The sequence below is a fragment of the Podarcis gaigeae genome, assembly GCF_964106915.1.
Source record: "Podarcis gaigeae genome assembly, chromosome: 6".
NCBI classification, from domain to species: Eukaryota; Metazoa; Chordata; class Lepidosauria; order Squamata; family Lacertidae; genus Podarcis; species Podarcis gaigeae.
Genome location: NC_139682.1, coordinates 41,562,157 through 41,586,284, shown reverse-complemented (window position 1 = coordinate 41,586,284; position 24,128 = coordinate 41,562,157). Strand labels below are relative to the sequence as shown.

The following is a 24,128-nucleotide window of genomic DNA, read 5'->3' as shown; positions in this document are numbered from 1 at the left end:
GCGGCTCTGGCTCGCCAGAGCAGCGATGTCACGCTGGCCACGTGACCCGGAAGTGTCTCCAGACAGCGCTGGCCCCTGGCCTCTTGAGTGAGATGGGCGCACAACCCCAGAGTCTGTCAAGACTGGCCCGTACGGGCAGGGGTACCTTTACCTTTACCTTTACCTTTAAGGATATATTATTCTTGCATTTTGAGCATGGCTGGGGATCCCATTTGGAGCTGCTTGACTCCAAGATAGCCTCCCCATGCATGTTTGTGTTTGTGCTGAACAGAAAGACCCATTCTCTTTGAAAGCATCTTCAAACTCTACAGGACAATATGAAGAGAGAAGCCACAGCTCAATGGTAGAGAACATGCTTTGTGCGCAGAAGGTCCTAGCAGTGGCGTAGCGGTGGGTTGTCAGCACCCGGGGCAAGGCAAGTAATTTGCGCCCCCTAAAACCAGTGGATTTGTGCCCCCTAACCCTAACCCCCAGATGTTGCGCCCGGTGCGGCCGCCCCCCCTGCACCCCCCACGCTACGCCACTGGGTCCTAGGTCATAATTCTTGGCATCTCAAGTTAGAAAGGATCAGAAAGCAAGAGATAGGACATCAGAAACCCTGGAGAGCTGATGCTGGTCAGAGGAGTCATTGTTAGGTCAGCTGGACCAACAGGCAGACCTGGTATAAGATCACCCTATGTTCTTATGAAGCAAGTTGCTCTACACATAAACAGAGGTGTCCCTACAGTCCTCAAATGTATACCACCTCATTGTTCTCACTCTACTTCCATTTAGGTAAACTATTTAATTGGTATTAATGTAAGAGGATTTGCTACAAGGACTGCCTGAGAGAGGGGTTGCTTGGATGTCTGAACTTTTGCCCTTCTCTTTTCCCTTTTAACAATACAGGAGATCACAATTCTGATCTGATCACAATTATTATTATAATCTGAACCTAAATGACCACTGTATTTGTAGAGCAGTGTGCATAGAGATATATGTGCATAGAGATATATGTAGACATATATGGTGTGAATTACCATATATCATCCCCTGCATCACCTCAGATGGACTAGTAGACATGTGTAGTAAGAGCTTCAGCTTACCAGCTTGAGGCCTGTTATGGATGTAACTGCATACTGTTCATTGTGATCTCCATGAGCTTTGGGTCCGTGTGGCTACTCACCCTCCCATCCCATCCTTCAACATGGGCATGAGGAAGAGATTGAAAACTTTCGTTTCCTTTTTCAGTCAATCACAGTTTTAGTGTTGCATCCAAATTCTAAACTGTGGTTGATCTTAACAGCAGTTTATTGAAATAAGTAGTTTATTGAAACAAGCCAAGGTTTATTATCTGGAAGAATCATTATGTGGTTCTGCTTTCTTCAATCTGTGTATGGAAAACTTGTCTATAATGTATGAGTTAAATGTGTAAGTTCCTCTATAGCAGGGATGTCCAACAGGTCAATCGGGATCGACTGACCGATCCCCGGAAGGTTCTGGTTGATCGTGGTCTCCTTTTCCTTTGCGGTGGCATAAGAGCATCTGACCCCGCCTGCTCGCCCCGTCCTTCTTTTTCGCATAAACGTTGGAACGGAAGAGGGAGTTTTTGCTGTTAGGTAGATTGTTTCGTTAGCGAACTTTTGGTGAGCGGCTTTTCCCCTTTCCCTTTACTCAATTTTGACATTTTCGTCTGAAAAATGTGACTTTCTTACCTAAAGAAGCTCAACAACTTTGACCTGAACCCCCCAAAAGGGGTAGATCACTGCCAGTTTTTTATTCTGTGAGTAGTTCGCAGTCTTTTGGGAGTTGGACATCCCTGCTCTATAGGAAGCAAGTGTGTGGAGTGTGAGGAAGCAACTTTCTGACACCCCCCAGCTGAATGGTGTTATAAGAATTTTAAGGTCTTAGATGTATAATAAATGTTCATGGATGTACCAAGCAAACAGGGACATAGATATATGGACCACATGTCTGAGGCAGCACAGGAGGGCAGTCCTGAAACCATTTTAACTCCCAAACTGACCAAATGTTTCTCTGCAAGGAGGGAGGAAATGAAAAAAACCTTCCCATTGTCTCAAGAATTAAGTAATTACCATCTCAAAGGAATGGCCAGACTACCAGAAAAGGCACTTAGAGAAGGCATTATCATATAACCTGGCAGACAGGAAAAACAACAACATTCAAATTTCTGTTGTAGACCGCCTTTTCTGTGATGTATGTATGATGTATGGAGGGGCGGTCTTGAGCTCCAGGGCAGGGAATTGCAAAATGGATATATAAGGCCTTGTGCGCCATTGATTGAGGTCTTTCTCCTCTCTCCTGCATGTGGGGGAGCACCCTGTTGCAAGAGTCAATAAAGAACAGGCTTACTAGCTGCTTTGCTTCTCAGTATTCTCTGGTTGGTCTCTATTATTTTCTCCTACAAAAGGACTCTATATTTTCTCCTACAAAAGGACTCTATATGGGCTATTGGATACCCCATAAGGGAAAAGGATCCCTTTTTTTTAACTTATATCAGTGGCTACACTGACTGCATAACCTCCAACATTTCTCCAATTAAGTAGTCCATAATGATTATTTTACCATTTATACCCCACACATCTTACTGGGTTGACCCAGCCACTCAGGGCAGCTATCAACATATATAAAAACATAATAAATCATTAAACATTTTAAAAAAGCTTCCCTGTACAGGATTGCCTTCAGATGGCTTGGGAATCGTATAACTCCATACCCCACAACATTTCTCCAGTGAAAATAGGGACATCCTAAGGAAAAGTGGGACATTTCAGGATCAAATCAGGAACCAGGAAGGCTTCACTAAATCAGGGACATTCCTGGAAAATAGGGACACTTGGAGGGTCTGTGACTGTGTATGTTACATTGCTTTTACACTTATCTCTACAGAAGAAACTTGAGGTAGGTCTAGAAAAGTTCCAGATGCCACCATTCCTACCAGGAAGGGCACCTCTTTTGTAGTAATGAAATTTAGAAGGAATTTAGAGTGTGTAGACTTTCCTAAGATTGAGATGTAGGAAAGCTGCATCTGTTAGTATTTCTATCTGCCATGCAATAATTAAAGCCCTGCTAGAAGGTGTAGAAGGAGACTAAAAGCCCAATTGCTCTTTCAGGCAGCTATCTCTAAACTAATATTCAACGTTTGCACCTTTATGGATCTTTAAAAACATGATAGCAGCAATTTGATATATTCACAGAGGTGCTGCCTGGTTATTCTGTGCTATATTTCATCGCTGCAGGCTGGCATCATGCAACTGACTTGATGAACTGGCTCATTCTCCGTGCCACACATTCTCATTTTCACTGACTCAGCTGTGTCCTTTGCCTGGTGAGCAGCTCATGCTCTCTCTGCAGAAGCTAATGTGTGTTTTAATATCCGTTAACCAAGGCGCACATCTAATTTGTTTCACTGAACTCTGTGGTTTTTAGACCTTGGCTCCATAAGACTTCTTTTAAAGAGTCAGAACTGATTATATTTTAATTTTTAAAAAATTTAGTCGCAGGGGGGCTCCTACCGTTCTGTGATTTTAACGACTAATCCGTTCTCTTGTTCACAATACCTGCTGCAACCACTGTGGTTTGTATGTGGAGTGTGTGTATTTCTGTGTTTGCATATTCACAAACAGGATAACTGGGCAGATCAAATTGCATGGTCTGGGTTTTAATTAGAGAGTTTCACATCCATCCTTGCTTAACAGGTCCCCTACAGCGGATCTGTTCACTTGACAGCAGTTAGGCAGCTGCAGTGCTGAGATCATTGCCTAGTGTTCTGATGGGCATTGTCTCCTACTCCGCCTGTCTGTCTGTCATATCCACCTGTTATCTTTTGTTTTGCACTTAGTTGGGGTTTTCTTTTAAGCTGGGCTAATCTTGATTTGTTCTGCTTCTGTGCAAAGGGGAGGCTTCCTAACGCACAAACAAAGTTCTACAGTGCCAGTGCCATATCAAAAAAGCACCTAGTTGGCTGTTCTTGCTGCCAGAATTAGAGTGCAAGCCTGTGTGTGTCTGCTTGGAAGCAAGCCCCACTGAATACAAAGGGATGTACTCTCAGGTATGTGTTTTTAGGATTACAGACTTCATCAAAACAATCTGTTTATCAGAATGAAAACAAAAAACTAGCAGGTCTTATCTTTGTCTTGTCCTTTGGGCATGGATGCTTAGGCCGTTTGCACACTGTTTAAAGCACATTCAAAACACATTTTGCTTGAATAATTCTGGGCACTGTAAGGGTTGCTGGGAATTGTAACCCTGTGAGGGGTAAACTACAGTGCCCAGAATTCTTTGAGCAACATAATGTGTTTTAAAGGTATAGTGTGTACACAGCCTTTCCTGTTCCCTAAATTTCCTTGGGTATTGTACTTTATTAAGATCTGCCACCCCCCATGTTAATTCCCACTAAAGCAGCCTGTCAGAACCCACAGGTAGACCATTCCTTCCCCACCTGCAACCCTTCAACATGTTTCCAGAGCAGCTTCCAAAAAGTTTAAATTGCAATAAAATAAATTAAAACAAGAACATAAAAGCACTGCAATATGAAAGCAGTCAGTGAGACAGTATCTTATCAAAGCTCATTAGTTCCTTTATTTATCATGTTGGAAATAGTGTGATTAGTAATAGTATTTAAAGCGAACCATCAAGGGCTATAAGTTTGCTCATTTCCCTAGTAACTCATGTGTAACTGTCAATTAATTTTTTTATTTAACAAGAATCATATAGAACTTAACTGTAAAACTATAAATATTTAATTGCATCCTTTTACCTGTTTCCAGTTCTTTCTCTCAATCATTTGGGATGGTTGCATGAGCCCTCCTGGAAGCACTTTCAGAGTGGGCTTATTTGCTGTCATTGCTATGCTAATTGAATATTTTTATTGAGATTGAAGGAATCAAATGTTATGAAGGAATGGGTTAAATAAAAATGAGGCTTTTACAGTAGCAGTCCTCTTATAGGGATTACTGTGCATAGTTAAGATGATAATAATAAGGAGATTAAAAGCCTTATGAATAGGAATACCATGGGATGAATGATTCAGGTGAATATTTTTAAAGGTGATTCATGAGAAGCAGCTTTGGTCCTGGAATTCACAACTGAATTGTAGAACTATAGTCTTGGGTGTATGATTTCATCTCAAAAACTGAATCCCAGAGATGTGGGCTTCTGTGTAGTTCCCCGTATTTATTAAAAGGCTCTCTCCCAAGTAAGTGAAGGAACATTTCTGTGTAAATGAAATACCATAACTTTCCCTCTATAAGACGCACCAGACCACAAGACGCATCTAGTTTTTGGAGGAGGAAAACAAGAAAAAAAAAATCTGAATCTCAGAAGCCAGAACAGCAAGAGGGATCGCTGCGCAGTGAAAGCAGCAATCCCTCTTGCTGTTCTGGCTTCTGGGATAGCTGCGCAGCCTGCATTCGCTCCATAAGACGCACACACATTTCCCCTTACTTTTTAGGAGGGAAAAAGTGAGTCTTATAGAGCCAAAAATACGGTATTTAAACTTTAAGAAATGTGTGTGATGGAAGCATATACATCAAGCAGTGTTTATAATGCAAAATAGCTTGACTTTAATATTGGCATCAATTTTACAAGAAAGCATAACTAGACTATCATGTTTTGAGTTCTCTGCCTCCTCTTGTTTAGGCTAAAGGCTGAAATGAAAAGGCTAAAAGCATAGAAGCCTCCTAAATCAACCTCTTCCTGAACCACAGTGGCCTCACTATTCAGTAGCTGCATGTATTGCTTCCTGAAATCCTGTAAATAGTAATGCTAGAAAGTGACTAACTCAAGCAAAAGGTTTTCTTGTTGCTTGCAGGTGTGGAATGAGTGAGATTGGAGAACAGATGTAGGGATTGCAACAAGCTACTAGGGTAGCACACTGCGGGGCAGTTATTCCTTTATTACCTTTTAATATGAGCTTATTAAGCACATTGAATTGTATTAAGTGCTGTACAAGATGTTGCATTTTTTAATTCCCTTCTTATTGAAAGATCTCAGGAGGCAAGGGAGGAACAGGAAGCAGGAAAATGCACAGTAATTCTGGTATGCTTACTCTTTGAGTAAGCTTTGTATATGAGCTTTGAGAGGTATGTGTGTGTAATTAAACAGCAAGTGGAATGGGGAGGTAGGGGAGTGAACATGGGTGATGGCAGGGGACTGTACATCTTTTGCCATCAGCTCTACATGTGTTCATACCTGTCAAAATAGATACCAGGGTTTTTGCTTCCTCTCCCCACATTCATTTTCACATGTGTAGTAAGAAATGGCCCATGTAAAACAGCTACCAACTATATATTCAAAATTGAAGGGTTGATGCTTCTCTATCCTCCTTCTCCCTTATCTCAACTTTTGCAGGCATTTTCTCTGACTTACTGTCAATCGGCATCTGCTGTGCTTTGAATGCCCTGTACCGGCATTTAAGGTAAGGGCCTCAGTTTGCTTGTATGTTTTAAAGCTATTTCAGTGCCTTCCTGAACTGCAAGCATATCCCATGCCAGTTCAATCAAAGATTTCCACCCCCAATCTATCCCATGTATCATTCATTTTAACATTCAGTAAACTATACTATAAACATGCTTGGTGTACCTAGGGTGCGACTGCCATGTACAGTTGTAATAGCGCCCCCAACCTACTCTTGAAATCTAGGAGGACTCTCGCAACAGAATTATCAGTGCCTCTATAAAACTACAGTTCCCATTGTTGCTTAAGGAAACACAATTATACATTATATGAAGTTAAAGCCAGTAGAAGTGTGCACTAACGCATTCAGAAGCATGTGCTGCTTGTTAAATGCTTTAATCTAGGTAACAAATGCAAACAACATGCCAGAAGTCTCCAAAACACCATTTATAAACACGACACATTATAAAGTACCAGTCTGCAGCTCTCCTATGCATACAGATCTGTGTTACACCTTTTTGCCCTGACTTTTGACACTTAAGTTCCATATTTTAGGACCCACCTTATTTCTATAATTGTAACAGAGGGAATTCAGAGAAGTCCATTGGGTATATTGAAATGCATCTGTTGTTGGCATCTGTCTCGAGAGGCAGTGGAGTGCACCTCTGGAGGTGAAGTCAAATCACTGTGTTAGTGGCACTGAAGTGATCTCCCCTGGGGTGCAAGCCCAGGGCTGTGTGTATGGAGATTCTGGGGTGCCCAGATGATAAGACCCTGCCTTCTCAGCCTCACTGATGTGGTCCAAAGGAAATCAGAGCAATATGATTAGCGCCAGCTTGGCTGCAGGAGTTGCCAGAAGGAGGCATACAAGGCACCATCCAACTGTTTTAGGGACTCAACTCTGGATTTGTGTAGAGTTTACTCCTTGGCCTTTTCTTCTCCCAAAGATATTCTGCAAGGCAGTGGAGATTTAGGGTCAGTGTTTTCCTTCTCCTGGATGGGATACCTTCCCAGGTTGACAAGCCCTATCTGTCCTCTCTACTGAACATGCAGAAACTGCCTTCTTGACTGTTGTTCTCATCTGTTGCCCAGTCTGCCAGAGCCTGTCTTCATATGCAGGGGAGGTCCTTAACTCATGGATGATTTGAGACCTATCAGCTACCCTCACCTGGTTTAGCCAGCCAGTTGAAGTTGGTTCTGTGGTGTGGCTGCTGTCGCAATCACTTCTAGGTGATTGCTGAATGCAGGGTGGGGACCAAAGGTGAACAAACTACCCCAGAAGGAGCACTACATGTCCCCCACCAGAGGTACTACCCCTCTCCTAACACCCCATATATCCCAATTAATTTAATTCAGAATTATTAATGTGTCACTTTTCTCTGTTAAAAATATTCAGAGCTGCCTACAATAGAAGCTACCCAAATAATAAAACAAATGAAATCAACAGAGCCAAAGCAGCAGCAGGTATCGGAGTCAACAGAGCAGTTTAAAAACCTCCTATATGATCAACAAGATAAAAGCAACAAAACCACACATCATCCTTTAAAATCTTACGAAATTTTTTGAAAGATGAAAACTGTCTTCCTTTAAGAATGTTGGTGCTTTATTGATTTGCCTGCGAAGGTGCTCCATACAATTCCAGTCACATGTCCAGTCACCACCCATGTAATCTTCTGCAAGCCTCAAAGCAGATCTTAAACTAGGAGATTTATATGTGGGGAGAGGGTCCAAGAATATAGACAAATGCAGACATTTGCTTGCTTGGTGTTGCATCAAATAAAAGAAAAATGCAAAGGTACCAAATAATGGAGAAGTGGATGAAATAAATGCTCTGAGCTCAATTATTTTCCAATCATTTGCAATAGAGTTGGGGACCACAGACTCAAGTTGGTTTTGCTTAAGAGTGCCCTTGAAGAATGTATTGTAATCAGAATACATTGGACTCAATAAGCACAGCTTTTTGCACCTGGAGGATTCTTCCCTATCCCTCCCCACCCCATTAGTCAAATGCTACCATCTTGATTATATTTATGCAGACAGCTAGTCTGAGTTATAGAATCATACCACTTAATATGCATTGTATCACTTCTCTCTAATCAAGTGTTGGTTCAACTAGGCCAATTCCTGTGTCTGTGACACCTTCAGTATCATGTTGTGATTTGAATAGAGCTCAAATTTGCATACAGGGCAAATAGATCCACGGAAGACGCTATCACTACCACTCTCCATGCTGCTCTGTTCCATCTGGAGCAGCCGGGGAGTTATGTGAGGCTGCTGTTTGTGGATTTTAGCTCTGCTTTTAACACTATCCTCCCCCATAGACTGGTGTCCAAGCTAGAGGCGATTGGACTCTCCAACTCCACCTGTCTCTGGGTTTTGGACTTTTTGTCAGAACGTTCTCAGAGGGTTAGAGTAGGGTCACATATGTCCACAGCCCTTAGCCTTAACACCGGCTCACCACAGGGTTGTGTGTTGAGTCCCCTGCTCTATACTCTCTATACGTATGATTGTACAGCCATTTATTCCAGCAACAAAATCATCAAGTTTGCTGATGACACTACGGTGGTGGGGCTCATTTCAGGAGGGGATGAGTCCACCTATCGGGACGAGGTGGAGCGGCTTTGTGCTTGGTGTGGAGAGAACAATCTGGCTCTTAATACGACTAAGACCAAGGAATTGGTGGTGGATTACAGGAAAAAAAAGGCGGACATTCAGCCCTTGTATATCAACGGGGAACGGGTGGAGAGGGTGGCGGAATTCAGGTTTTTGGGAGTGACTATCGATCAGGGCATGACTTGGAGCGCAAATACTACTGCTCTGGTGAAGAAGGCCCAGCAGAGAATTTATTTCCTCAGACTTTTAAAGAAGAACAATCTGAGTGAGAGACTGCTGGTGTCCTTCTACCGAGGCTCCATAGAGAGCATTCTCACATACTGTATTTGTGCCTGGTTCTCCAGCTGTACAGCTAGGAAGAGGAAGGTGCTCCAGAAGGTCATAACCACAGCCCAAAGGATTATTGGTCATCCCCTCCCATCTTTGGAAGAACTGTACGGTTCCCGCTGTCTTAGGAAAGCAAACAATATCCTGCAGGATGCATCTCACCCGGGACACAGTCTGTTTGTACTACTGCCTTCTGGCAGGAGATACAGAAACATCAAGTCAAGGACAAATAGACTGAAAAATAGTTTCTATCCAAGAGCTGTGGCCTTCTTAAATGCAGTAACTCGATAGTGTGACCTGGGAGTTTGATGGGTGTGGGTGTGGGTGTGGCTGGAATGTGGTTTGTTTGGTTGTTGTTGTTGTGTTGCTTTTGTTGTTTTTAAGGGATGGCATCCAATTTCGTTGCACTTGTGCAATGTTGCACTTGTGTAATGACAATAAAGAATCTATCTATCTATCTATCTAAATATAGCCTGGAGACAATCTTATGTATTTCATCATTTTATATCCCACCCATCTTTCAGAACACTCTGGGCAGCAATGTATGCATAGAGAATTGATACATAGCCAAGTGCTACCAAAGGCAATGTAGCTGCTGCATATTCAGCAACACAAATATGCTGGTTTTGGTTTTAGAGAAAGCTGATCCTCTGCTTGCTGTTCTGAATGAAAAGACCCCATGACTTGACACAGAAAGGATGCTTTGGATTTCATTTGGACAAGAGCCATAATGAAGAGAAGATAAGCTCTGGATGTTAAGGGATTTAACATGATTCTCAACATATATAGTGAATTGATGTTTCAAAGCTTTCCAGGGGAAAACATCTTTCCCGAGCTTTCTCCAAAGGGAAATGTCTTTTGAAAACATAACAGTAACTTTCAGATGGTACTGCTTTCAAGAATCTTGCAGTTATACCCTTAAATCCTCCTAGATTTTTATGAAGAGGGTTAAGACAATTTTGCAGTGCAAGCAATAAACATTGCCCCTCTGACTGGCATTGTTGTGCAGAAGTATGACGACACAGATGTGTGACCCTCTGTGCATTTGAGTGGAATGGGAGATCCCTATGCTGATGTGGAAAATAGCCTTGCCATGTGAGAAATGCATATTATCTAAAGCCACCTTTTTACCTTGAAATATTAGGGCTCTTGGGAAAGGGCAACACTAGTCTTATTAACTGTCCAGGGTGCTGAATCCTTTGAGAGTGCTTCTTTCTAGTTTCATTTCCAAGAGCCTGTGCCATTCAAGTGTAATTAAAATATTCTAAGTAACCTGTCATTCGGAGCACAGGCAGCAGCATATTAGGCACATCTTCTACCTTTCCATATTTGCATAGCTAGAACATAGGCCCACTTTTGAATAAACATCAGTGTTGATGCTGGCTTAGCTTTAAAAAAATCTGTAGGTACAACCTGCATAAGCTGGCAATGTGCTCTACTAGATTTTATTGTGTAGCAGACATTAATGTAGTGCGTTAATAGTGTTGACTTCATTCTACTGATAGTAACAGAGATGACTGGCGCTTAGTCAGGCTGTACCTCTCTGTTATATATGGTACCACCAGCACCTAATGTTGTAATTACACTACTCTCTTTGTGAAAAGTCATGAGAGCTGCTAATGTTCTCAGTGGTGCAGCATGGCTCTGCTATGATAAAGATCAGTCTGTATGCTGAACTGTACTCTCATGCCATTGCTTAAATTGTCTTGCTTTCAGATTTGCAACAGGCCCAGTAACAAGTGTGCTTGTTGTGAGCTCATTGGCTTTTGTACTCAAGTTCTTGTGACATACACGCAGATGTCTATAGCAGGCAGAGAAATGGGCCTTTGTAATAGTCACCCATGGGGGAAGGGTCATAACTCAGTGGTAGAGCACATACTTTCTGGGCAGGAGGTCTTGGGTTCAAACCTCAGAAACTCTTAGGTAGCTGGTATTGGCAAAGACCTCTACCTAAGACCTTAGATAACTGCTGCCAGTGATAGCAATACTGGGCTAGCCGAGCAAATAATCTGATCTGGTATAAGGCAGCTTCCTGTCTACCTATGATTGTGCCCGTGAAGTCCCTGAAGTTCTCTCATTTAAATGGCTCTGGTTAAGTACATAGCAGGAGCATGCCCCACAGTTGTTCTGCTACTACGGTCCTTTATGAAGTGCTGCTACAAAGATTTCAGCACTGTAGTCCTGGATGGCGCTTTAGCTTTTCTCCTGGAATTGTCAAGCAGGGCCATTCATTCACTTTTCACAAAGGTATGAATCACCCTTCTGCTTTGAGAACAACCTTGTTTCTTATCTCCTTATGTTTGCTCTAAAAAACCCCCAAACACCAGAGGCAATATTTCAGGAGGCCTATTAAAGAACAAAACATGTATTGTGTATTATAGATGTTATGGGGGGGGGGGGAAATGTTCCAGGACGTATTGTAATTTATGTGCATGGCACTACATAAATAGTACAATACCTGACTCTGAATGTTTTGGGCTCTCTTAACTTGTTTATGGGAAGGCAGTTTGGCTAATTTCTTTCTCCTCCTTCTAGCAGACTTCTAGGCTTGAAGCAAAGATGTCTGGTGAGTCCCCCCCACCCCCAAGAGGGTAGAAATGATACATTGACTAGTCTGTTCTGGTCTCTTAAAATCCTTGATTCAGGTAGGTAGCTGTGTTGGCCTGACACAGTCGAAATAAAAAAATAAAATAAAATTGTCCAGTAGCACCTTATAGACCAACTAAGTTTGTTCTGGTATAAGCTTTCGTCTGCATGCACACTTCTACTAGAACAAATTTAGTTGGTCTATAAAGTGCTACTAGACAATTTATTATTATTATTATTTATTATTATTATTAAAATTCTTGTTATCTTTGCCCAGTTGGATTACATATATTATAGAAGTAAAATGTTGTTGTTACTGTAAAGCCGTGAAGCATATAGTACTTCAAATACCTTGGAGTAGTTTTCCAGTCAACAGGGGCCTGGGAGGCCCATCATAAATATGCTAGGGAAAAAGCATCTCAAAGCACCAAAATACTGTCTCGCTTTTACTTTACAAAGGGGGGCAGACATATCCCAGCAGCTCTGGAGGTCTTTCAAGCAAAACCCTTGGTGCAATTACTCTACGGGGCCCAAATCTGGATGGGAAATCATTGCCGCACACTTGAAACGGTCCAGTCTAAATTTTTAAGACCGATCCTAGCCATTCCACCATGCACACCAAATGCAGCCCTACGGCTGGAGACTGGCCTCCTCTCCGTCAAAACCCGGACCTGGTTAAGAACATTCAACTATTGGCTTTGCTTAAATTTAAACCCATCCGGACTACTACCTCTAGTAGCATGAGATGCTCATAGAAGTCGGTGGTCCAAAGTAGTGCATCAAAAACTACTTACATGTGGCCTCCAAGCACAGCATCTCCTGAAAATGGGTCTCCCCAAGGCAAAAACCCTTATTGACCAGCGCATGAAGGATATTGAGCAGCAGAATAATCTGGCCTATATTAAGAAATTTAGTGCTTGGTATGCTTATCTGCCTCCCTCCCACTTTGATTTTCGGGCACCTTATTTGTCTACCTTAACCATTCCAAAACTCAGATGGGCTTTTACACTGGCCAGACTAAATATGTTACCCTCAGCTGTTCTTGAAGGTAGATATCAAAAAATTTCATTCGAGAACCGGCTCTGCCCCTGTGGAGCTGGCTACGTAGAGACTGTGTCACACGTTCTCTTGTCTTGCTCCCTATATAAAGATCACAAGGACGAGACCATCACGCCGCTCCTATCTGAGAGAGCAATGAGACTGAGAGCTGCTATCTGAATGACATTAGTGTCATCACCCGGATTCCTCGCCTAGGATCTTATTATTATTATCTTTACGTTTTATTATTATTATTTTATTACCTCTGCCAAGTTTTAAGTACTGAGATTATTAATTTATCTGCATCTGGTTATTATTATCTTTCTCCCTGTCCTGACCATCCAGCCGAGGTTATATTTATAATCTTTCAATTTGGCTGGTCTATTCACTTAACCGACCTGGAACAATCTACCAGAGAAAAGGCCGTCGCCCATGGGACAGAGGGTCATGGAGGAATGATAATCCAGCTTCTACCTAGGGTTTTAATAGGTCATAAGATGTTATGGTAACTATATTCGTAATGTATTTTTGTTGGTGTTTGTCCTTTGATGCTATGGCCTGTCGGCTACGCAAATAAAGTATATCTATCTATCTATCTTCTGAATTTCAAAGCTATTGTGATGAGCGGTGATGCTCAGAACAGCGACTTGCTGAAGGAATCAGCCAACAAAGCCAAAGTGAAAGATAGTCTTTAAGTAAGACTGTAGTATTTCACAAACATATAATTAACAAAAAGGTGCATGGTATTCTTGAAGGCAGTTAATTGCATTGCAAATATCACCCTGTCAGATCACATTTGGTAGCTGAGCCTTAATGTAGCTAGCTGCATGGACTTAAATAGCAATTGTGTTTTTCTTGGGGATGTTGAAGCATTGTGTAATCGTTTTGGTAGTTTGAAAGGATGTTTGCCATTTGATTTCACCTCAAATGTAAAGACTTCAGTGTTCTTAGAGGAAGTACAGTGGGTTACATAATAGAGCAAATTGCAAACTCTTTCTTTGACAGACCAAATGCTTATTGTGCTCCATATCTGAAAATCTTTTGCATCACCCCACTTAACACATGGTCACAAATAACTTAGGATTGTTGTGCCCTATGAGAATGTAACTTTCTTGAGTGTTGCTTTAAATTTAGGTTGCACTCAAAGGTCTAGGATGGGGGAGTGAAGGAAAGTAATAATCCATTCCACTTTCTTTGTTAAATCTAGGAGTATGCCATGGAAGATAATGTTCAATACTTAATAAGTGGTGACTAGTCTTGAGGTTCTATAATGCTTTGTCTTTCAGACAAACTATCTTTTTCCTGATCCCTTTCATTTTTCACCCCATTGGGGATGTTTGAAAATTAGCATAAGTATCCTGTCTCACTGCAGTGGAACAATCTAGTCCATCTTGTTCATTGAGAAAGGTGAGTCAGACATTTTAAGGCCTAGGGCTTTGCGGGCTCAGCTAAATACCCTACTTGATAAATTCCCACAGCAAATTACATAGTCTTTCTGTGCCTCAGTTGAGGAAAGACATACCAAGCTCCTCAGGTACTGTGGTTAATATGGGTTGGATAAATTATTAGATTTTATATTTATATTATACCCTGCCTTTTTCCCAGACAAGACTCAATAAATAGCATGGATAGGCTAACATATCTTGAAATTAAGGTCATAATAATAATAATTTATATGTGCCACCCATCTGACTGGGTTGCTCCACCACTCTGGGCAGGTTCCAGTGAATTAAAACATCAAACACAGTAAAACATCAAACATTTAAAACTTCTCTATACTATGTAAGAACAGAAGAATAGTCCTGTTGGATCAGAACAGAAGTTTATCTAGCCCAGAACTCTGTTCTTACAGTTGCCAGCCAGATGTACATGAAAAGTCCATAAGCATGACATGAGCATAAAGGCCCACTCATATTCTCAAGTAACTGGTATTCAGAGGCATTGCACCTCCAATCCTTGAGTCTTTTATCTCTCTCCTGCCTTCTTTGGCAATTAACCCTCAGCAATTACAGCAATTAACCTTCAGCAAAAGTCTGTTTGGTCTTTCTTCATATATTCTCACATATATGACTAAACACACACACAATGGTAATAGCATGTGATAAAAAGGTTAGATAGCTCAATGTATGTACATTATCCGTGTATGAATGCGAGTGGCGTTGTGGTCTAAACCACTGAGTCTCTTGGGCTTGCCGATTAGAAGGTCGGCAGTTCGAATCCGTGCAATGGAGTGAGGTCCCATTGCTCTGTCCCAGCTTCTGCCAACCTAGCAGTTGGAAAGCATGCCAGTACAAGTAGATAAATAGGTACCACTGCGGCAGGAAAGTAAACACTGTTTCCGTGTGCTCTGGCTTCCATCACGGTGTCCCATTGCACCAGAAGTGGTTTAGTCATGCTGGCCACATGACCCAGAAAGATGTCTGTGCACAAATGCCAGCTCCCTCAGCCTGAAGCGAGATGAGCTCTGCACCCCATAGTTGCCTTTGACTGGACTTAACCATCCAGGAATCCTTTACATTATTCATAACAACAATCCTGTAAGGTAAGTTAGTACTGCAGAGAGGAGAAGAATGTAGTAGACTTAAGCAAGCCACTGTTCTATCAAATGAGTGCACAGCTTAGATGAGATTTAAACCACCTTGCCTTCTTTGCAATGACCCCACCCCACCTCCACCAGCTCTATTAAGTAAACATGACATGGGAAGCCTAGACTATTTCCATAACTAAAGGTGACTTTTCCCCTTTGTGTAAATGATAGTTTAACTGGAATCTTTCTGAATTCTGGGCCTCTGAGAGCACTAACCACAGCATCAATTGTGACAACACATTTTATGATGTAGTGATGTTGACCATCACTAGGCTGAGCTCACCAAGTTATTGGCCACAAACTATCAAACAGTAACATTCCCCAAGTGCCTTCTGAGCTCTGCTGACTGGAATTGGGTCAGAAGCCATGGAAGATGGGCTCTGTGGCTTCCTGCCAGTTCTTCTGGTCACCCAACACGTGAGCAACCCATTTTGATAAGGTAAGAGGCACATTATGGCTCTGTCTTCTCTAACTCCACCATCCTCAAGTTTGAAAAATCCTTGGTTTGGCATTAGAGCTGTGAAACTACCTATAGACAAGCAACTTATTGTCCTAAGACCTTTGGACTGTTCAGATGTTCTGCCTGCATACATCTACTGACTACATGGGGAAGTGGGAGCACATCCTCAGATGCTGGATATGTCTCAGTGGTCATATATTTACTGAGGAGCCCCTCTGTGTATACAGTGCAGGTGTGGGGCCCTCATTAACATAGAGAAGAGTGGTTAGTATATATGGACAGGAGATGAACGAAATGTAAGCAGTTCTGATCCTCCCCATACCTTTGGTGAATTATGAGGAGTCCCCCGCCCTGAACCACCATTTTGAGTGTTAGTATTACCAAAACAAAACAGAAGTTCTTATATCTGATTTAGTAGATCAAGGATTGGTCTGCACATAGAAAGCTGCTTACATGTGCTCCTTCCCTTTGCCCCGTCATAGTGCAGCTCACCATATGGATTCTGTTGGTCAGAGAGAGAGCTAATTTATCACCTGCAAAATCTTCTGTTGTTGATATGGAACCTCTCCACAGGAGGCAGAGGATCTTCATGGCAAATTATGACAGCAGAGTAAGGAGAGTCACCGTGTGTGGGGGGAAAACCTTGCCACATGGAGCAGTTAAGAATGTAAGAACAGTCTGTTGGATCAGGCCAATGGCTCATCCAGCATTCTGTTCTCACAGTGGCCAACCAGACATGCCTGTGGGAAACTAGGGAGCAGAACACGCGCACAGGAGCACTCTCCCTTCCTGTGGTTTCCAGCAAGTTAACATGCCCTTGCCAGCAAGCCCCCCCCCCATCTATATTCCTCAGGTCAGGAAGGCTGACACTTTAGCAATGAATCTGCTCAGCTTGGAAGCTTACAGAAGAGCTGGAGGATCTGCCCATTCCTGGCCCTGATCCAGGCAAATGCTTCCAAGCACTCCCCTCTTGTCCTGAGAAGCCTCACATGCAGCAAGCCAGCGGTGTATCTGAAGCTTCTGCCTGGCTCACCATCTCCTTTGCTTCTGTGAGTCTGGGGTAGATGGAAGAGGGTTTGGGAGCCAGTCAGAATCCCAGGGGCCTGAGGCAGGGACCTCCAGCCCTTAGGCAGGGATATGCAGATCTAACAGATCTTCAGGGTTATTGGCAGTAGAGATCTGCTGAGGGAGTGGGGTCCTGTTGCCTTGGTCTGGGGAGGGCTGAAACTTGACAATACCATGCCAAATCACCATCTTCCCTTGCCCTTGTTTGGTCCTTTTGCTTTGTATTTTAGAATCTGATGGTCCAGCAAAGGAGCACAGAAAGTGATTCTTAAGGTTCACCTTCCTTCTATCCCTGCAGTGAAAGATTACCATCTTTGGGGTTGCTAGGTAGAGGTGTTCTGAAAGGGAGGCTGACTGAACTAAGTGGCATGTTGGCTGGCTGCTGATTGGTCAGTGGCTATTCTATTGAAGTTTCACGCTTCGCTTGCTATCAGATCCTATGCCTTTCAGATGGAAGCTGGGCAACTGAGATCAGACTATTGTTGCACGTGGTTGGGTTGCACTGAAGGAGAGCTCTAGCTACTCATGAATGAGATGAGGGGAAACTGGGAAGGCAGAGGGGAAAGGAATATTTTGTGGAAATTAAAGAGGAATTGATTTAGAGGGGATTATTAATATTATTAATCAATTAATTAATTAAATAAATTGTATACAATCCTTCATCCAGGAATCACAGACCAGCTTACAATATATATATAAAAAATTCAGAATATAGTAACAAACAAAGACAATAACTCCACAGTTCAAAAGGCCACAGATTGTTTAATGAGCCAAAGGCCAAAGAGGAATGTTTTTGCCTGGTGCCTAAAGATATATAGATGGAGAGCCTCCCTGCAGAGGGCATTCCACAAGTTGGGAGCCTTTGCAGAAAAGGTCCATTTTTATGTTGCTACCTTCCAGACCTCGTGGAGGAGGCACATGAAGAAGGACCGCAGATGGTGATCTCAGGGTGCAGATCAGTTCATATGGGGAAAGGCAATCCTTGAGGTTGGGCCAGAATTGGTATTATATGCTCAAACCATCTTGCCCCAGTGAGCAACCTAGCCACTGAATTCTACACCAACTGACGTTTCTGAACCATCTTCAGAGGCAGCCCACATATAACATGTTGCAGCAATTTAACTTGGAGGAATCTGATGGCCAATGAATTTTTGAGGAGAGAAGAATTTTGGGTAGAGGGGATTATTTGTGGGCTTTATTGAGCATCAGGTTCCACCTCTGCCTTGTACTCAGCTCGTGGTCTTCGACAAGTCACTTGTCCCAGTCTAGAGCAGCTTCCTGTTTCATGGTCATGCCCATTGAGGTGCCTCTGGGAAGCTCACAAGGGCAACTGCATTCTCTGCTGTTTGTCCCCAGCACCTGGTATTTAGAGTCATACTGCTTCTGAAGAGGGAAGTTCCTGTTGCTTATCCTGTAAGAGATGGTTGATTTCCTTGAGTGGAGGCTAGGATGGCTTTAGGCAGATGCAGCCAGTGGCAGTCTTTGGTAATCTTTCATATTATGGCATCCTGTGTGAGGCCAAAATTTAGCATCCCGAAATGGATCTTCTTAATGATGGATCTTCTCAATTTTATACGCCCTCAGCTCAGCACTCTGTGTAACAGATCTACTTGCATCTGTTGCAGCCAAGGGACACCGTGGGTGGGAGGGACTTGCAATGTGGGTGGGGGATGTAGCAGCCTTGGTTTGGGGAGATACTCTTGCTAACATATAGAACAGTATTAAGATCTATAAATTGCAGAGGGTCAGTTTAGTTTCTCCCCGTGCTAATTGTGAAATGAAGGGTGCACCATTTCTCCCTAAGGCCACCTGCAAATGTATTGTGACAGTGCCAGAAGTGCTGTGTCATGGATGGCAATGCTCAGACCGGCTGAGGCAGACAGTGCCATTCTTTTACTTTGCACTAAAGAAAGGAAGGGATGGTAGTACCATTTAGAAGGTCTTTCTTAACTGGTAATGGAAAGACTTGGATGTTTTGTTCAGTAAACAAGAAAATGTACTTTCTCTGCCAAATACCTGGATTTCCGCCCGTAGTTCAACAAAGGCTCTCCTGTTTGGATACAATGTCTCTTTTCTATGTCACTTTGGGTGTAAAAGATGCTCTGAGAGAGGTGTGCAAGATCTGCAAAACATTATTTTGAAAATAACAAGATGAACGCCTTAAAGATGAAGCCTATTTTTGTGGCCCAAGCATTCATGGTCTGCAGTCTAGGTGTTTGAAGTGTGAATCTGAGCTACAGGTGTATAGTATATATGTGTGGTGCATGCACTTGTGTGCGTTTGTGTGTGGTTTGGAAGGGGGAAATTACATGCAGAAAAGGACAGATGTAGATAATTAATGTTACTAACAATGGCATTCACACATAGAAAGACAGTTGGTGATAGCACAGACTTCCCTGCAGTGATAAGCCAATTGACTCATGTAGCACGATAAAAATCCTTTGTCTCCATTCAGTCCACAGGTGATAGCTTTGAACCTCTTGAAGAACTGGTTCAGTGGTTTCACTTGCAAGTCTCTATTCATACTTTTTCTAATCATGAGGATTAAGGCTAGGTGAACACTCTTCTGCAGGCTAAATGACCCTTCCTGCTTGTGATCATTCTGCCTGTGTTTTGACCTTAGCTGAAATCATTTTTGTGATGTCACAATATTTTAGATTGCTTTGTCATTGTGTTGACATATGCTAAGAAGCTGAATGGATGAGGCAGAAAACCTCTGTACATTCTAGTGTATAAAGGTCAACCAATAGGAATGCAAATGAAAGGTGGAATTAGAAGTGATTCAGTAAGTTATAAAACAAGAATAGAGAAAAATCGGTGGCCACACTCACCTTTTAGTTACTTCATAGACAAAAGCCATGGTGGTGGTGGTGACTGTTGAGGTCTCTTAGATGGTCAGCCGGTGATGCTTTGTAAGATCTGACTTTATGCACTAATGAATGTCTGGATAAAGGTCAACATTTCAATGTTACTGGAATCCACTTCACTTGTGTTTTTAATATTTCTTTTGCAATACCTCTATGAAGTGTTGAAGACCTATGGGACCCATTCTTCAGAGTCATCAAAGAGCAGAAAGTCATTCCTTTCTAGAGTAAGCAGAGGGTAGCCAATTATAATCTAACATCCTTTGGAGACTTGCTAAAACCTGGGCATTTTGAAGGGGCTCTTTGGCTGGCTTTTGAGAATCATTAGAATCTGTGCAGATCAGCTGAGGAGAGAGCTTATTCCCCATCTCCACTCATCAAATGACTGATATCCCAGGAAGTGCCTCTATCCATCCCAGCAATGTGTCTATTGCTAAAAAAGAAAAGAAAAAGAATTGTTGCTACTGCCAAAACCTTGGAGGGGTGAAAGAACAAGTTTCTGGAGGAGCAGATTAAGCTCTCAAACTTCAATATCACACTAGTTTAACCACTGGCTTCTATAAAATGGAACATCTACTGTTGCTTTGAAAGAACTACAGGGTCAGGATGCTGTACTAAGCCTTACATTGGCCTAGTAAGAAACCATAGGACTTAATTGATGCATTCAGCATACTAACAATGAAAGAGATTACACACTATCAAAGCCAACAAGCAGATGTCTTGAAAGTAAAAGATTCCAGTAATTACTTTTAAGTCCAGAGAATTGGTCTTTATCTCCCTTCATTCTGTTGGATGCTACATCCTAATCCATATGAGTGATACTTTGGGACTTGATCTTTCAGGATTTGGAATAAGTACATCTCAAGTGGGTGTTAATTGGAAAGTCAAGTGCAGCCCTGTGGATCCTTACCTGGAAGTAGGCCCCATTGAACACAATGGCACTTACTTCTGAATAAACATTCATAGGCTTGTGCTCTTTGACTCTTCTGCAGAGCACTGCTTGTTCCCCTGCATGAAAACAGCCACCAAACATTTGTTCTCAGCCTCATGCTTATGATATTGTAAAGAAACCTAAGCATGAATTTGAGACTTTCAATGATACAGCCAGCAACAATTTCCATGGATGTAGCAGCACATTTTCCATCCACCACACCTATCACAGTATTGCTACCTCTGAGTCTTTCTCTATTATGTAATACATTCTGAAAGAATGACTTTGATCACTCTGCATTCCGTGTGAAATTGCTGTGTCCAGAGGTCTGCAGAAGAGCTGGCTATTGATGCCAGTATTGAAGCTATTTGTTGTTCAGGCAGAAAAAAGCATAGCATAATAGAACCAGATTTCCAAAACTGTTGACCTTCTTTTCTAGTTTTGCTGAAATTCTGGCCTTCAAAAGTAACAATGGGTACAGTTGCATACCTGGCACCTCTGGCACTCTATTCCTAATCTGGAATAGGAACTAAGTGCCCCTATTCATCTGGAGAAACCCTGGTTGGGACAAGTATGAAGGAGCATGCTAAAAATTCTTTCTATTCCTGTGATCCATCTTGGAGGAGATGCTTGGAAAAAGAAGACATGTGCTTCTTCCTCCATTTAAAAAAATGAACATGGATATCTTTGTACTTTGCCATTGGTTCTTTCTTTTGATGCCTTATAAATGTGAATATCTACCTTGGAGAACTTTTAAAAATTAAAATTAATCCCCTGCCTTTCTACAAGGCAGCTTAGAGCACCTAAACACACTGAGAATTATACAAATCATAAATTCTTATGTCTCATTTAAGGTGCTATATTGGTTTCCTGTTAATTGTGTGCCAGTTTCTTGAATAACTTGGGTGCTCTTTACCTTCTGAGATTAGGGTGGTGTGTTTGACTTTCACCTTGGTTTCTGCTGCTTTCCAAATTGGTTCTGCCATACCTGAACTTGGGACAATTCTGTAGCCTAAATGAGAGTCCTTTCTAAGCGTTGTACAATGTTGAGGTTTTCTGCCCTATAACCTTAGCCCACTTTTTTTTTTTGGCAACATTTTATAGGTTGCTAGGGAGGTAACTTTGCACCTGTGGGAACTGTCTACTGAACTGATGGGTCTGATTTGGTGTAAGCTGGTATGTGCATGAGGCATGTGCTTCCTACTGATTCTGAACAGATGCTTCAAAATGTCAGGCAAATGTGTTGCCTTGCACGACACTTCATTCTTCCAGTCCCTCCACCACATCCCAGTACATAAAGGGAAGTACTATCCCCCCCCCCCCAGTCTGAGAAAGTTCCAGGACATCAAGTAATCCTGACTTCAAATAATTAAGACTATAATAAACTTGCAGACTTGTGCAGCGTGGGTTCAGCAAAGATGAGAAGCTAATGCAAACCTGAAAATCTCTTTATTTTCACTCTTCACAAGAGATTTGAAAATGATCTAGTCCATTTGGATACATTAACAAAGCAGTTGAGACTGAACCGTATATTTATATTTTTATTTATACCCCCTTTTAATTTCTTTTTTATTCTCTCTTATTTTCGCTCTTCTTTATCCTTTTCCTTTTTTTAGGTTAGATTGGTTTTTATTGTTTCTTATGTTGAAAACTTTCAATGAAAATATATTGAACACACACACACATTCTCTTCTTTCTAACCTCCTTTGTATTATGTATTCCTTAAAACCTACCTTTATATTTCAGCCTACCCTTTTCTTCTTTCCATGTTATATTAGTTATTCTAGTTTAACCTTTTTTGTTTGTGTTGGGCTGTTAAATCTATTTTGTAAGTGTATTTTGTATCTACAGTATATTATAAGCAGTAAATCTATTCTGTAAGTGCTAACAGTTCAAAACTATGCAAGTCTACTAGGTCAGAATGGCTTTTTTGAAGTATTGAAACCTTCATCCATTAAAATCAGGCACAGCTGCAGGACTTGGCATATTTGGACAACAGTCATACCCCAGACATGCTGGCAAGGCCTACTGAGTTTGACATTACTTCCTTCTGCCGTGGGGCCCCTACCTGACACTGCTGCTCACCTGACACTGCTGCTAACACTCACCATTGCATTGGGGCACAATGCTGCACTTGCTCCCCTGAAGGGTGGCACTTCTGGACCAGTCTAAAATTTCTCAAAATGCAGTGTTTAACATTGATGTCAAGCATTTTATTTGGGGTAATTTCAAATTGTGGCTAGCTGCAATGGATCAGAGCTAAGCCAGTGCTTGGTTTCCAGAAGTGCTGCCAACATCACCCTCCAGGGTTAGGATATTTGAGGTGTGGGGCTGGGTGAAGCAGTGCTAGGCAGGGCTCCAGACAACTTCACAGTGGCAATTCTGGATGCGGCCCAGGTTGGCACCCGCAGGCCCATTACTACTACCAAATTGAGGGCCCACTCAGGCCCTGTCAGCTGCCTTAATTAAATTTCAGGAGCCTCTAAAATGTCACAGTCATTGCAATCAGCCCAGCCTGTACTTTTGAAATAGCCTTCTCTGCAGTGATGAGCAGCACAGGGATGTTAGAAGTCTGCCCCTTAACTTTGAAATTTGTATCCTGAAGAGGTCCATTACCATGTCTGTGTGAATTGCTCAGTTGAGATCAAAGCCATCTGCACATAGAAATGTGATGCTGATGCTTATGAAAAATGTTTAGCCCTATGCATCTGATAATTAGATGCTGATTACCAACATGTTTAAGGTGACACTTGGGAGTTCAACACATTTTTCCACCCCCACAGCTTTGATTGACACTGAATTCTTTATTGCTTACTTGCTTTGCTTTTGCTTTTGTCCCTCTCACATAATTGTTACTTACAGTACAGAGGAACCGTGGTAACTGCATTCTGGTTGAAATACACATATTTTCCTTTTGACAATATTCAAAGCAGGCAAGATTACATGTGTGCTCCCTTCCTCCCCAGAACTTTGCCTGATCTTAAAAAAATCCCTGCAATAAGTATGTGCTAACCATTGACTGCCTATATATAAATACAGACTGGAAGCATTTAAAAGAGGCTTTCTTACTTTGCTTGTATTGGGCACCTAAGCACCAAGGTTTAAATGTCACATGTGGCTGAATGTAATTTTGCACAATCAATAATTTTGTCAGCTCTGTTTCTAGCCTCTTGCTGGTTTCCATAGATACAGATGGGAAGTGACAGGTTCTCATTGTCTGTGTTGACCCCATTGTAACCTTTTGCTCCTGGACTTCCTTAT

The 24,128-nt window shown here is 42.1% G+C and overlaps 1 protein-coding gene and 1 long non-coding RNA gene across 30 annotated transcripts in view; one reads left to right on the top strand and one right to left on the bottom strand.

Moving 5' to 3' along the window:
- The window catches only part of NFASC (neurofascin), a 181,287-nt gene that overhangs the window by 4,604 nt on the left and 152,555 nt on the right, over positions 1-24,128 (top strand). For 22 of the 28 annotated variants that reach the window (XR_014566029.1, XR_014566030.1, XR_014566031.1 and 19 more), the window contains exon 1: positions 15,817-15,986. The exons of 5 other annotated variants lie outside the window; for them this stretch is intronic. The gene's annotated coding sequence lies outside the window, so the exon portion shown is untranslated. Of the gene's footprint in view, positions 1-6,351; positions 6,419-15,816; positions 15,987-24,128 lie in introns of those variants that run through there. One more of the 28 variants, XM_083745939.1, reaches the window with a different exon arrangement.
- Positions 18,239-21,853, bottom strand: LOC310847738. Of its 2 annotated transcripts, XR_014565982.1 has the most exons (4): positions 20,847-21,853; positions 19,904-20,369; positions 19,089-19,194; positions 18,239-18,483 (listed from the first exon to the last, which is right to left on the bottom strand). It is a non-coding gene; the product is annotated as an uncharacterized lncRNA (long non-coding RNA). The 2 variants fall into 2 exon arrangements; XR_014565983.1 differs by lacking the exon at positions 20,847-21,853 and having other exon boundaries at positions 19,904-20,524.